This window comes from Cricetulus griseus, chromosome 4 (assembly GCF_003668045.3).
Source record: "Cricetulus griseus strain 17A/GY chromosome 4, alternate assembly CriGri-PICRH-1.0, whole genome shotgun sequence".
NCBI lineage: Eukaryota > Metazoa > Chordata > Mammalia > Rodentia > Cricetidae > Cricetulus > Cricetulus griseus.
In genome coordinates this window covers 162264472-162275069 of record NC_048597.1, presented here as the reverse complement: position 1 = coordinate 162275069, position 10598 = coordinate 162264472, and the positions used below count along the sequence as shown (strand labels likewise).

General features: G+C 44.2%; 1 pseudogene; it reads left to right on the top strand.

Annotated features, from left to right (window-relative positions):
• The first annotated feature begins 279 nt into the window (after positions 1 to 279).
• LOC103162213 lies at positions 280 to 4700 on the top strand (annotated as a pseudogene).
• The last annotated feature ends 5898 nt before the right edge of the window (positions 4701 to 10598 follow it).

Below are 10598 nucleotides of genomic sequence, written 5' to 3'. Positions count from 1 at the left end.
CAGGGGCTTGCTTACATTTCAGAGAGTTAGACTGTGATCATCTAAGGGAAGGGAGAGGCCGAGAGACAGAGAGCTAGAATGTGAGAGGTGTATCTGAGATATAGGGAGATTGGTATTAGTAGAATGGGGTGTGTGATAGCACCATGGGATTCCAGCCTAGAAACACAGGATGGGGCAGCCTACAGAGCTTTGAATGCAGATTTAATCTTCACTTTCAGGAATAGGAAGTTGTTGAAGATTTTGTTTCCTTATTACAACTTAAAAAGACAACCAGATGACATGGAAGCAAAGAAAACCACTGCAAAGCAATGGCAGGAATCCAGCCGTGAAGCAGTGGGAGTCTGTAGTGTGGTTGTGGCAGGGTATACAGGTGGGGAAGAGAGTAGAGCCGGCACTGTGCTATGCCTTCTGTGGTGTCAGGTAATTTCCTAGATGATTCTATTTCTAGGTTTTAAGACCGTATTCCGAAATGAAAATTGAGAAAAGTGGCTGGGCCTCCCTGTGTAGCCAAGAATGACCTTGAATTTCAGATCCTCTCACCTCCTTCTCCCAAGTGTTGGGAGTCCAGGCTTGTGACTGTACCTGGTTGAGGTGCTTTGTATTATTCTATCCTTATAACCACTCTGTTGGGCTAGCAGCATAGTTATCTACTGTTGTGTAACAAATACCATAGCTTATATATGACTCAACACAGCACACTGCTGTTATCTCAGTTTCGGTGGGCCAGCAAGCCAGGGATGGTTTAGCCTGGGACTTATGGTTCAGGGTTGTGTACAGAACATCTCATGACTGTCTCAAGGCCTGACCAGGAGGGATCTACTTCCCATCTCACTTAGGCAATGGATCTCTGAATCCAGCTCCTCGGGGTAGTTGAACTTAGACCTCTTTTGAAGCATTTTCAACACGATGGCTGCTTCCTCAGAGTGAACAAGGTAGACTGCCCACAAAGCCAGAGGCACCATTTTGTGTATCTCACAACTACTTCTGTATTACATTCTTTAGAAGCAGATCACTAGGTCTAACCTACACTCAAGAGAAAGGGATTGCACATGCATTGTTAGCGTGAAAAGTAGCCCACAGAGGTCTCTAGGGATGAAGTTGGAAAGGTAGGGATTGTGGATTCTGACTTTTTGGACACCGGAGAGTACACTTCCTTTTATAGGAGTCTTGGCCACAGTGCTTGTTTAAAGAGAGGATTATGGGGGTTTTGAAGTAGAAAATCCTTGAAAGCACGGTTCTTAGAAATAAAAACAACTCTAAGTCTAGGCGTGGTGGCACACACCTTTAATCCCAACACTTGGGTCAGCAGAGGCAAGTGGATCTCTGAGTTCGAGTCTAGCCTGGCCTATAGAACAAGTTCCAGAACAACTACATAGAGAAACCCTGTCTCGGGGTGGGGGATAGAAAAATAAAACCCTCTAAGGGAAGAAATGGAGAAAAAGTAATCATTGTATCTTGAATTGGTTTTTTTGTTTGGGGGGTTGTGTGTGCACTTGAGTAATGTGGAAGCCAGAAGACAACCTCAACTGTTGTTTCTGAGACAAGGTTTCTCACTGACTGGGGCCTGCCAAGTAGCCTAGGCCTGTGAGCCCTAGGGATCTGCTTGTCTTTTCCTCCTCATTGCTGGAATTATAAATGTGTGCCACCACACCTGACCTTTTTCCTGTATGTATTCTGGGTTGGGTCTTCATGCTTGTGTGACAAGTGCCTTACAGACTGAGCTAGTTTTCCATGCCTCCCCAACCCCCACCCTCACCACCTTTAGACAGTGTCTTTCTTTGTAGCCCAGACCAGTCTCAAACTCATGGCATTCCTCCTGAGTGCTGAGAATACAGGTATGAGCCACCCTGACTGGCTTGTTACTGTATCTTGTGAGCGTAATGAATAAGATTAGCCGCCATTTGTATAGTTTAGAGCAACCATCAGAGAGTTATGAGAGTGGCCAGACAGGGGTTGGGCATGGTAGCAATATGCCTTTAATCCCAGCACTTGAGAAGCCAAGCAGATCTTTAGAGAGACCCCTGTCTCAAACAGCAAAACATAAATAAATAAATAAGATCAGACAGGTCTTGACCAATGGTGTATGTGTAACTACTAGTAGATAGTCTCTTGGGTTTTCAAACTCCTATCTTCTAAATTCCTCCTGGAACTAAAAGTGCCTCAGAAACAGACTGCTCAGTTTGCTGTTGTTATAATCAGACATTTCTAGCCTCCCTTTCACACAGAAGAGCCACTGTTAGTTTCACTTTACAGCAAGATTCTGCTGCAGTCAGAGAGGTGAGGGGCAGGTTTCTGCTCCCTTTACATGTCTTATGTACACACAGTTAGGAGATGCGCACAATTAAATGTTTCAGATCTTGCTTCCTGAAAACACTCTCTTACTTTCAGAATATGATACAAACTCAGTCTGTCCAGCATGTCATAGAACCTGACCATCCTCTCATAGACTTTAAGTCGTCTGTGGGCTTCTAACACCTAAAATGAAAGCGTTGGGAAGTAACTCTTACACTGTTTTGTTTGGTGAGCCTGTATATGTTCAAAACCGATGCAACCCCTTCCCCCAAGGTATTTTGATCAGTAGTTGGTCAAATCCATGACTGTGGAGCCTACAGACACAGGACCCTAACCACACTCATTTACTGAACACTGAACACACCTGCCATCTCTGAAAACCTGGCTGACCCTGGCTCGGCAGATGTTTGAGACACTGAAGCATTTGGAGCATGCATTAGATAACATCCTTTGATACTCTTTCTGTACTATAGAGAACACCCTCCGATTTCCCTCAAACCTGTTTTTCCTGCTCACTTTACCTTCCTAGGAATTTTCCATTCTGAGTAAACTCTTGTCTGGTCCTTAACTATCAATATAAACAGCAATGATCTGGGGTTTTCAGTTTCATCTTTCACAGCTCTCCTCACTCACACCCACACCAGCCTTAGCAGCTCTGACTCAGGACTCCTCTTCAAGCAGGATCCAGGGGAAAGGTTTCTGCAGTGGTCCCTGCAGGCTCTCCAGCTGTTCTTGGAGTTTTGCTCCAGGCTGAGCCTCCGATGATCTCTTTTTGGCTACAGAGTAGGCTGTCTTGTTGAATGCTGAACTGAAGGCAATGTGTTGTTTTCAGCAAAGAAGGGCCTGACTTGTTACATAATCTCAGTAATTCTCTAACACTAGTGAGAAACTGGAAGCTGCAGTCTTCTTTCTTTGTATGTGTATGGAGTATTTGCCTGCGAGTATTCATACACGTGCCTGGTGCCTGTGGAGGCCAGAAGAGGGCATCCGATTGCCTGGAACTGGAGTTACAGTTGTCTGTGAGCCCCCATGTGAGTGCTGAGAGCCAAACTCTTGTCATCTGAAAGAGCAGTCAGTGCAGTTAACCACTGAGCCATCCCTCCAGCCCAAGACTCTATTTTGGAGGAGAAGGAAGGGGAGGAAGAAAAGGAGGAGGAAGAAAAGCTGGGGTTAGGACTCTCCTTGCTGGGGCAGCCCGAGTGTAGAGTCTGAGCTGCAGTGGCACAAGTCATGGCTGGACAAGCTTTAGAAAATCTCTTCCACTCTTTGACAGAATATTGGTTGAAATTACTACTGAAACTGTAACCAAAGGTGGCATTCTGCTTCCAAAAACATCTGAAGGAAAAGCATTGTAATCATAGTAAGTGCTGTGGGATCAGGCACAAAAGAAAAGGGTGGAGAGATTCAACCAGTCAGTGTGAGAGCCGGAGACAAAGTTCTCCCGAGTATGGAGGCACCAAAGTAGTTCCAGACAACAAGGACTATTCCTTCTTGAGCGATGGTGACATTCTTGGAAAGCATGTGGCCTGAATCCACTGCTAAAATGGTGTCACATGAAGCTGTCCGTTCCGATGACCTTCTAAACTTCTCAGCATGTTAATAATGTCCATGCTTCCCTTTTATAACAAACTGATGATGCCTAAACTAATGACAGCCATTGCCTCTGAAGTTAGTTTCACTGTACGGTCACAAACATTTCCAAATAAAATAATGTAAATGAAAAAAAAAAAAAAGGTGGTGTCTAAGGTGGGGATGGCTCATTAGAGTATTTACCAGACAAGCTTGAGGACTGGATTTCAGGTTCCAGATCCCATGCTCAGTAGGGGAACTAGCCATATTGGTGAATGTGGGTTTGATTGTGAGGCCTTGCCTCAGTGGATAATACCTCAATGACTACGAGCAATCAGGAATGACTTCTGACTTCTTCCTCAGGCCTCCATAGACATGCACATGTGCTCACATGTGCCCCACCAGCAAACATGCTTACACATAGGTACTCATCAAACACATACGTGAGAAATGGAAAAAGAAAGAAAGGGGGGTTCCTGAGATGGCTCAGAGACCAAACCTGATGACCTGCGTTCCATACCCAGGACCAACATGGTAGGAACCATGTGGTTGTAGGAGAGAATGGACTACTGCAAGTTTTCCTTTGACCTGCCAAAGACTGCCTGCTACCATTCTGTGCTGGGTGGTTTTGACACAAGCTAGAGTCAGAGGAAGGAGCCTCAGCTGAGGAAAGGCCTCCTTGAGATCCAGCTGTGAGGCATTTTCTCATTTATTGATCAATGGGAGATGGCCCAGGCCATGGTGGGTGGTGCCATCTCTGGGCTGCTGGTCCTGGGTTCTATAAAAAGATGGGTTGAGCAAGCTGAGCCAGCCATGGGAAGCAAGTCAGTAAGCAGCTCTTCCCCATGGCCTCTGTATCAGCTCCTGTCTCAGGGATCTTGCCCTATTTGAGTTCCTGGTCTCACTTCCTTCAGTGATGAACAGCAATGCCAAAGTGTAAGCCAAATAAATCCTTTCCTCCCCAACTTGCTTTTTGGTCATGGTGTTTCGTCACAGCCATAGAAACCTTAACTAAGGTCTCTTGCTCAAGCTTCCCTCACTGTGATAGTCAGTTCCTGAAATGTGGTAGTTTGAATGTAATTGGCCCCCATAATCTCATAGGGAGTGGCACTGTTATCAGGAGGTGTGGCTTTGTTGAAGTGGGTATTATGGCCTTGTTGGAGGAAGTGTGTTGCTGTGGGAGCGGGCTTTGAGATTTCCTATGCTCAGGATACTGCCCAGTGTACCAGTCAACTTCCTGTTACCAGTAAGATGTGGGACTCTCAGCTACTTCTCCAGCACCACATCTACCTTCATGCTGCCATGTCCCCTGTCATGATGATAATGGACAGAACCTCTGAAACTGTAAGCACCCCCCCATCAATTAAATGTTCTTTTATGAGACTTGCTGTGGTCATGGTGTCTCTTCACAGCAATGAAAACCCTAAGACACATACATCTCCAGAATAAATGAAATGTAAAGAAAAAACAAAAAGAGAAGAAAATCAAGTTGTGAATTATAAAGGTATTTCATTCCCACTTGAGACTGTGAAGTTTGCATAGTTGCATATTTTAGGGTTTGGCACTTTCTGACTTGTGAATGAGTATTATGTCCTCCATGGTACGTTTGCTATGCTTCAGTTAATCAACTCTTTAGGGCATCAATTATCTCCAGTTTACTGATGAATCTGAGGCTCAAGGAGATTAAGAACCTCTTCTCTCTAGACAGGGTCTCCTGTAGCTGTGGACAGCTTTGAAGTCCTGAACCTCTTGCTTCTTACCTCCAAGCTGCTGGACTTACAGTGTACCTATACCTTGCCAAATTCAGAATCTTGCTGAAGGTCGTCCGGTAACTGAAGAACCAAGTTTGAACTTGGGTCTCTTTGGCTTAAAACATGAGTGAGCTTGCATATATGTGCATGGATGATCTCTCTCTCTCTCTCTCTCTCTCTCCCTCTCTCTCTCTCTCTCTCTCTCACACACACACACACACACATGCCCTCCAAGCACAATAGTTCAAATAACTATTTAAAAAGTTCCCAAGCTGTTTAAATTTGTATTATGTGCATTTTTTACTTTTTCAAAAGGCTGTTGGAGTTTGTTGGGCTCAAGCTTCTGCCCACAGTTATTTTTACATGAGTCATGTGTATAAAGAGATGAATATAGAGATTTTGCTTATATTAGTTTAATTCCTACTTATATAGAGATATATGTAATTTCATTATACCTATTTATATGGGCATAATGTACATAAAATCAGTGTGGGACAGTGCATATGTACTAGCTTTGCTGAGTCACATCCATGGAAATATAGTCTAGCAGTCAGAAGTCAAATAATTTTAATTTTCATTTGCACCTCTTGAAGGCCATCAAGGGAAACCCAGTCTGTAACCCAGAGTGGCATCTGAGAAGTCCCAGGGCTTTTCTTCTACTGACTCTAATTTCTGATCTATGTCCCCAGAGTACTCAGCCCAAGATTGCTTTTGCTCTTTCCCCCTGGCCCCATTTTCCCAACTCAGCTGTTAATTATATAGAACAATTTCATATTGCCTCCCCATTATCCATTCTTTGAATGCTCTGCAAAAAGGACAGCCAGCAGCTGACCCTGTCATCTAGAGGACATCTGCTTAGAAGAGGGAAGGGCAGAGGTGAAGCTGGAGTTGGAGGAAAGGAAGATGGGACACAGTCCTGCATTATCTCTTCTTTGAAAAGTTACAAGTTTGTAAATTTGGCCCTGTTCTAGACACCATTTTGTCCATATTTATATTGTTTGTAGTGCTTGTTCATATTGTCCATCAGTATCAATTTTGATATCATTTTAGGCTTTAAAATTTGGATGGTGTACACGTGGTGCCAGACACTGTCTCAGGTGCTTTTGTGTGTCAATTCACTTCACTTTCACAGATATGGCCAAGTCACGCAGAAACTAAGCCAAGTCCACAAGGTCCCACAGCTAATAAGAACCCAATGAGACTGAACCCAGGCATGTGGCTTTAGGAGTTTTAATTTAGCCATTTAGCATAACCACCCGTCCTGTGAAAGAGTAGGATTTCCCCTTAATTACTAGGATCTTAAAAATAGCCTGATATGGTGCTGCATTTAATCCCACACCATGAAGGAGGAGGAAGGCAAGTGTATCAGGAACTCAATGCCAGCCTTGGTTAGATGAGAAAACAAAAAAACAAAAAACAAAAAACAAAAAACAACTAAGGATTACTAATCCACCATTCTAGGTTTTCTACCTGCTTTGAATTATTGGTATAATAATTGGTCCGTTGAACCGGTGTGGGGCTCTTTCTGAAGCTCTTGGAAATAGTTGGGTTTGGAAGACATCTGTCCTTTTTCCTGCTTTCTCAGGAAGAAAGATCATATCCTTTAGGCGGGTAGATGCTTTTGTTCCTAATAACTGAAATACATTGATTTTATAAAGCATGAAGCTGTAAGCAAAGCACACATGGGAAAACAAGGTTGAGCAGCAAGTGACAACTGTCCACTTAGCAGTGAGTGCGTTTGCAGGGGGGTCACTTTCCTATGAATGAAGCTCAGAAGAAAGAATGCAAATAGGAAGCCAGAATCAGTGCTTCTTGAAACTGGGCTTGTGCAAGCTCTCTCTTAATCTGCTGCCTACTCTGCCTGCTGTGTGTGAACTCCTTTATGGAGCAACAGGCGTGGCTGTTGCCTAGCTCCTGTGCTGCTTCAGTTCTGCCTCCTGAGTCCACAGGGATGTCTCTTGTGGAGCTCTACATATTTCCGCTTCACTCCCCAGCCCCACCCCCCAGATCCCATCCTCCCCCACCCCACCCCACCTGGATCCTGCCTCCTGAGCCCACCCAGATGTGTTCTGTGGAGCACTGCACTCGCCCAAGCCTGGGTTGTGCTTCAGTCCTCCCTGTAGTGTTAACCACTCAGATGTAGCATAGGGAAACATCTACGCATCTTTCCTGACAAGATTCTTAGACTAGGACTGAGGGGCTGGAGAGAGAGCTCTCCCTGATTAAGAGCATTTGTTGTTCTTGCAGAGGAACCAGGGTCCAGTCCTCACCACCCACATTGTGGTTCACAGCCATCCATGATTTTAGTTCCAAGGGATCTGACGCCTTCTCCTGACCTCTATAGGTACCAGGCATGCATACGGTCCATGTCATTTGTTCAGGCAAACATTCATACACATAAAATAGAGCAAAACAAACAAAAGATTTTTAAAAATTAGGATTGGGTATGACAGAGAAACCCAAGTTGAGCCCTGGAAGGGAGTAAGACACTGGGGTTTGAGCACTGTCTAACAGACCAGGAAACAAGGCAGAAGTCGCACAACAGCTTTCTCTACGTTCACCTTCCTTCTTAATAGAAGGTCAGGCCTGTTGGGTGTCTGGCCTCCTAGTCTCATTTTCCTGCTCAGCTGACTATGTGCTGCCTGGCTGAATTCTGCTACCCAGATTTCTTCACATCTAAGAATCTTCTGAGAAGTGTTTTGCCAGGACTGCAACTTGTAGCAAAGTCAATATTTGTCACACCTTCCACACTGAACCTGAGACAAGGGACAGGCTGAGCCTTGAAAGATAAATATGAAACTGCTCCTAGCGTGTTGGGTCAGGATTCACCAGTGTTTACTTTGGAGATGGTGCCAAGGAGTGGAGCCCAGTGAAGCACTGCCAGAGAACACAGCTTGTGTGTCAGCCAGGGACACCCACACCCGCTCATCACATGAGCAGGTGAGCCAGTTTTTCCTGGGGAAATCCCTGGTAATTTCTGGAGCTATTTAAGAACCCCCAAGGTGTCCTGATTAAGGCAAAGGCTCAGAAGTGAGATAGAGCAGCCTTTAGAAGCCAGCTTCACTACTTTCTCAATGACTGGACAATATACTCTCTGTCTCTCTCTCTCATTTTTTTTTCTTCTTTGTTTTTGTTTTGAGACAAGGTTTTACACTGTAGCCCAGGGTGTTCCATGTAGTCTACACTGGCCTCAAATTCATGGCAACCCTCTTGTTTTAGTCTCTGGAGGGCTGGGAATATAGAGTTGAAACTCCATCCTGGGCTTTAAATTCTCCTCTTTAGCTGAGTCTTCATCTGTCTAAATGACCAACTTCTGTAGAGTTCGTGTAAGGATTAAATGAGATGATTTGTGCTTTGTGCAAGGGCTAGCAGGTGTTACCAGTAAGCACCTGATGATGTAAGAGAAAACCATCGAACAAAAGGTTTCAAGCATTGGTCTCTCCACCAGAGCAACCATTAAGATGGCAACACCTGTCAAAATTTTTAGAATTCTGTGATGTATTCAAAAGAAAATAAAATATCCAGCTATCATGGCAAAGATGCCAAATTTTGGCATTTAACTAAATCTGTAAGGTCATTAGTTAACTGCTGAGAGATCAGAAAAGAAATTCAGACCACACAAGGAATGCATTTTGCAGATATAAAGTCACCACAACTGGCGACAGCAAATGCCAGTTGTACATGTGAGAGAATCAGGTTTCCAGGGTCAACACATTACAATATTCAGGATACCCACTTTTTGACAAAAATTTACAAAAGCTACAAAAGGATTGAAAGGTGTGGTCAATCCAAAGGAAAAAGAAAGGCAGATGTTGTTCCCAAGAAAGCCCAGCCATTGGGCCTAAGAAACAGAGACTTGAAGTCTACCATTTAATTACACTAAAAGTGGAAAAAGAAACAGTGGCAAACAACTAAAATCAGTGAAATTTATTTCTGAACAGAGAATATTGGTGGGCAGAGAGAAATTATAGTAGGAAACCAAATAGAAATGTTGGAGCTAACAAGTATAACAGGTGAAATAAAAATTTCATTATTTAGCCGCAGACTTGAAGAGGCAGGAGAACTGGTGACCATGAAGCCGGGTCAGTTGAAACGATCTAGTTTGAGGAGCAGAAAGAAAAAGAACAAAGACAAGGAGAGGGCTGTGGGATGCAAATGCACTGACATACATAGCTGGCGTTCCAGGAGAGGAGGAAGCTGGAAGAACAAAGAAATAAGGGTTGAAAACTATCGAAGTTGGTGAAAGACATGGATGTCTGTCTCCACTCAGAAAACAAGGAACTGCAGGAAATTCAAAGAGTGTACTGAGATGCATTGTGATGACAGCTACAAATGATTCCTCAGTACTGCTTCTGCAGCCTACGCACAACACTGTCCTCATTACACACTCTCGAGAAGCAAGGGTGGCTTTTATTTTTCATCTCGGCCTTTTAAAGGACAGGGCCTATTCAGAACTTTGTGACTAAGTGGGAAGCTATGCATGTGGAGCAGTTCTGTATTTCTGTCCTGCCTTTCACCATCTCTGTGACCGCTCTCTCCTGTCCTGCCTCCCTCCCATCTGCTGGGGTCTTGCTATATATCCTTGACCATCCTTGAACTTACTAGGAGACCATACTGCCCCCACACTTACCAGTATTCCTCTGGCCTCTGCCTCCTGAATGCTGGGGTTACTGGGGAGTGCTGCCATGCCCCAGCTATACTAGCTCCGTGACTAGGGCTGCTTTCAGAAGTTCTCTGACCCCTGAATCTTTCTTCAAAAATGTACAGAACAAGCAGGTAATTTTCAGGCTAGCACATTTTTGTGACACTTGTGAAAGCAGCTAATAGAAGAGAATAATGTTATGAAGGAATCTCTTCATCTTGTATGCTGGTTAGTTTTCTGTCAGCTTGACCCAGGCCAGGGTCATCTAGGAAGAGAGATTGAGATTAATTTCTCAATTAATATTGAGAAAACTGCCTCCACTAGATCGGCCGGTAAGCCACAAC